Here is a 5000-nt window from a genome sequence, read left to right as displayed (position 1 = left end):
AATGTCGATGTTCATGTGTCCTGCAGTTCACACGTTGACGCGCAATTAGCTGCGTTCTTCATCGACCCACGAGCCAAGTGATCCACCGTTCAGGGTAATCGTATAAATTTTATATTTCACATATATAATTTTATTCTCATTTGTTCGACCTAATATCTCTCTTCTTTCAAAGAGAAGATAAAAGTTGATACCTGAATCTCCGACCAGCGCGCGAAGGAGATTCAGGCGTCGCCTTGGAGACGACACCGAAGCCTTTCGAGACGAAAAACGTTCAAGTAATATGTATATATTTCTCGACGTTCCGGGCGTATAGTGCATTCAAAAACCCGCGAAAGACGCAGAAGACTCGCACGCGTGGAAACGACGGGGATATATTTTGTATCCTACCCGATACTGAATCCATCGCGTGCAGTCGACCCTCGCGTTCTTCCGATCAGACGCATCTATTGTTGCGCGCATGTTTTCGCGTCGCATCGCGCGAAACGTTGCACGAATCGTACCGATCGATCGATTGAAAGCAAATAATGAAAAAAGACTTCACAGCTGGCTCTTTGCCGGTCATTCGTCCCATGTTATCTCTTGCCGCGAAATTGGCGCGCAAGAGTTGGGTGTCAGACGCGCGGCTTTAAAACGAGCTTCACGGCCGGTCCCTTCGTTACCGCTTTCGTTCTTTCTCTCGGAACGACCATGAACGAACACGACGAGCGACGCTACGGCATACACACGTCCACGGATTCGATTAAAAAAACAGACTTCACAGCTGGCTCTTTGCCGGTCATTCGTCCCATATTATCTCTTGCCGCGAAATTGGCGCGCAAGAGTTGGGTGTCAGACGCACGGCTTTAAAACGAGCTTCACGGCCGGTCCTCTCAATTCCGTGTACGGTACACGCAAGATGCGGGTTCCACTTCCAGACTACCCGGTCCCTTCTCTCTACGAGAATCGATAGTAGAAGAACGGCTCGAAAACGCGTCTCAGAGACTAGGGGAAAAGAAGCGGTATGCGAGCGAAACGAAAACGCATTATGGAAACGTCGCGAAACAATGTTCGACGGTTGCTCGGTTCCAATCGTGCGGCCGTTTCAATTTCTCGTGCGCTTCACCGTCCCTCCGTAACTCTGGCCGATCGCGTATACCGAAGAGCCGACACGCGCAAAAACCACAGGCATTGTATACTGTGTATATATATATATATGTTACAGTCACAGCCTTCGCGCGTTTTACTCTCCGACGCGGGGTTTCCACGACGAAAGAGAGACAGTTTCGTGGCGGGTGACTCGGCCGAATCGCTACGACGGGTATTTCTATTATAGAACGAATCATCGCCACCCTTTACCAGTGCCCGACGAAGGAATCACAAGGTCATCTGGAGTTTACAATGCCAGCGACGGTAATTCCAACGAAGACCCGATAAGTCAACTCATCGTTCTATTTCTCCCCGTACAGAAAAGCGAATCGACGCTAATGCACCTCGCGCAAGCACGAACGTTCTCTTCGCGTGGATCGTCCCATCGTCCAAAGATGTAAAGACGCATTGGAGATCGTGGTCTCTGGCGGGCTCATTGCACGCCCCACTGCATATCTTTCCTCGAATCGAGAATGATTCGTCCACTAAGGCTGCGAAACTACGCGTCGAGGAAACTAGGGGAAAGAAGCGGGATGCGAGCGAAACGACAATACATTATGGAAACGTCGCGAAACAATGTTCGGCGGTTGCTCGTTTCCTCCTGCGGACGTTTCATTGCTCGGGCGCTTCACGTCCCTCCGTAACCTTCGCGCGATCGCGTGCCCCGGAGAGCCGGCAACCGGTGAACCACAGGCGTATAAACTATAGTCTTCTATAGCAAGCCTTCGGCGGTTACTCTCCGACGCGGGGATTCCACGACGAGAGAGAATTTCGTGGCGGGTGACATCGGTCGAAACGCTACGACGGGTATTTCTATTATAGAACGAATCATCGCCACCCTTTACCAGTGCCCGACGAAGGAATCACAAGGTCATCTGGAGTTTACAATGCCAGCGACGGTAATTCCAACGAAGACCCGATAAGTCAACTCATCGTTCTATTTCTCCCCGTACAGACAAGCGAATCAACGCTATCGCACCTCACGCATGCACGAACGTTCTCTTCGCGTGAATCGTCCCATCGTCGAAAGATATAGCCGCTTGGAGATCGTGGCCCATCAAGTTCTTCCGTAACTCCTGCGCGATCGCGTACCCCGGAGAGCAGGCAACCGGTGAACCACAGGCGTATAAACTATAGTCTTCTATAGCAAGCCTTCGCGTTTACTCTACGACGCGGGGATTCCACGACGAGAGAGATTTTCGTGGCGGGTGACACGGCCGAATCGCTACGACGGGTATTTCTATTATAGAACGAATCATCGCCACCCTTTACCAGTGCCCGACGAAGGAATCACAAGGTCATCTGGAGTTTACAATGCCAGCGACGGTAATTCCAACGAAGACCCGATAAGTCAACTCATCGTTCTATTTCTCCCCGTACAGAAAAGCGAATCGGCGCTATCGCACCTCACGCAAGCAGGAATGATCTCTTCGCGTGGATCGTCCCATCGTCGAAAGATGTAAGACGTACAGAAATCGTGGTCCATCACGATTATTCGTAACTCTCCGAGTCGCGTATCTGAGAGTAGGGCAAACGGAGAACCACAGGCATAAATAATACTATATATTTCTTATATAGTTAGCCTTCGCGTTTTACTCTCCGACATGGGGATTCCACGACGAGAGAGAGTTTCGTGGCGGGTGACTCGGCCGAATCGCTACGACGGGTATTTCTATTATAGAACGAATCATCGCCACCCTTTACCAGTGCCCGACGAAGGAATCACAAGGTCATCTGGAGTTTACAATGCCAGCGACGGTAATTCCAACGAAGACCCGATAAGTCAACTCATCGTTCTATTTCTCCCCGTACAGAAAAGCGAATCGACGCTATCGCACCTCGCGCGAGCACGTAACTACTCTTCGCGTGGATCGTCCCATCGTCGAAAGATGTAAGACGCACGGAAATCGTGGCCCATCAACGTTTTTTTGTAACTCTGCCGATCGCGTATCACAGAGCCGAGACGCACATACCACAGGCGTATAATACCGTTTTCTTTCGTATGGTAAGCCTTCGCGTTTACTCTTCGGCGCGGGGTTTCCACGTCGAGAGAGACTTTCGTGGCGGGTGACATCGGTCGAAACGCTACGACGGGTATTACTATTATAGAACGAATCATCGCCACCCTTTACCAGTGCCCGACGAAGGAATCACAAGGTCATCTGGAGTTTACAATGCCAGCGACGGTAATTCCAACGAAGACCCGATAAGTCAACTCAACGTTCTATTTCTCCCCGTACAGAAAAGCGAATCGACGCTGTTGCACCTCACGCAAGCACGAACGTTCTCTTCGCGTGGATCGTCCCATCGTCGAAAGATGTAAGACGCACGGAAATCGTGGCACATCACGTGTTTTCGGAACTCTGTCGACCGCGTATCTCAGAGACGACGCGCGCGAACCACTGGCATATACTATTATATATCGCGTTTTACCCTCCGACGCGGGGATTCCACGACGAGAGAGAGTTTCGTGAGCGGGTTGACTCGGAAGAAACGCTACGACGGGTATTTCTATTATAGAACGCATCATCGCCACCCTTTACCAGTGCCCGACGAAGGAATCACAAGGTCATCTGGAGTTTACAATGCCAGCGACGGTAATTCCAACGAAGACCCGATAAGTCAACTCAACGTTCTATTTCTCCCCGTACAGAAAAGCGAATCGACGCAATCGCACCATACGCGTGCACGTAAACAACTCTTCGCGTGGATCGTCCCATCGTCGAGAGACGTAAGTTTTCATAGTATGAATTCGCGTTTTACTCTCCGACGCGGGGATTCCACGACGAGAGAGAGTTTCGTGAGCGGGTTGACTCGGAAGAAACGCTACGACGGGTATTTCTATTATAGAACGCATCATCGCCACCCTTTACCAGTGCCCGACGAAGGAATCACAAGGTCATCTGGAGTTTACAATGCCAGCGACGGTAATTCCAACGAAGACCCGATAAGTCAACTCAACGTTCTATTGCTCCCCGTACAGAAAAGCGAATCGACGCAATCGCACCATACGCGTGCACGTAACAACTCTTCGCGTGGATCGTCCCATCGTCGAGAGACGTAAGTTTCCATACTATGAATTCGCGTTTTACTCTCCGACGCGGGGATTCCACGACGAGAGAGAGTTTCGTGAGCGGGTTGACTCGGAAGAAACGCTACGACGGGTATTTCTATTATAGAACGCATCATCGCCACCCTTTACCAGTGCCCGACGAAGGAATCACAAGGTCATCTGGAGTTTACAATGCCAGCGACGGTAATTCCAACGAAGACCCGATAAGTCAACTCAACGTTCTATTACTCCCCGTACAGAAAAGCGAATCGACGCAATCGCACCATACGCGTGCACGTAACAACTCTTCGCGTGGGTCGTCCCATCGTCGAGAGACGTAAGTTTCATAGTAAGCCTTCGGCGTTTTACTCTCCGACGCGGGGATTCCACGACGAGAGAGAGAGTTTCGTGAGCGGGTTGACTCGGAAGAAACGCTACGACGGGTATTTCTATTATAGAACGCATCATCGCCACCCTTTACCAGTGCCCGACGAAGGAATCACAAGGTCATCTGGAGTTTACAATGCCAGCGACGGTAATTCCAACGAAGACCCGATAAGTCAACTCAACGTTCTATTTCTCCCCGTACAGAAAAGCGAATCGACGCAATCGCACCATACGCGTGCACGTAAACAACTCTTCGCGTGGATCGTCCCATCGTCGAGAGACGTAAGTTTTCATAGTATGAATTCGCGTTTTACTCTCCGACGCGGGGATTCCACGACGAGAGAGAGTTTCGTGAGCGGGTTGACTCGGAAGAAACGCTACGACGGGTATTTCTATTATAGAACGCATCATCGCCACCCTTTACCAGTGCCCGACG

The 5000-nt window shown here is 50.6% G+C and overlaps 1 non-coding gene across 1 annotated transcript in view; it reads right to left on the bottom strand.

The window, feature by feature from the left end:
* The window catches only part of LOC143175752 (5.8S ribosomal RNA), a 155-nt gene extending 58 nt beyond the window's left edge, over nucleotides 1-97 (bottom strand). The window contains exon 1 of the ribosomal RNA XR_013000433.1: nucleotides 1-97. This exon is cut by the window's left edge and continues 58 nt beyond it. This is a non-coding gene — a ribosomal RNA (5.8S ribosomal RNA).
* Nucleotides 98-5000: the final 4903 nt, after the last annotated feature.

The sequence above is a fragment of the Nomia melanderi genome, unplaced genomic scaffold (genome assembly GCF_051020985.1).
Source record: "Nomia melanderi isolate GNS246 unplaced genomic scaffold, iyNomMela1 scaffold0182, whole genome shotgun sequence".
In the NCBI taxonomy this organism is placed as follows: domain Eukaryota; kingdom Metazoa; phylum Arthropoda; class Insecta; order Hymenoptera; family Halictidae; genus Nomia; species Nomia melanderi.
This window is presented reverse-complemented; position numbering and strand designations above follow the sequence as displayed.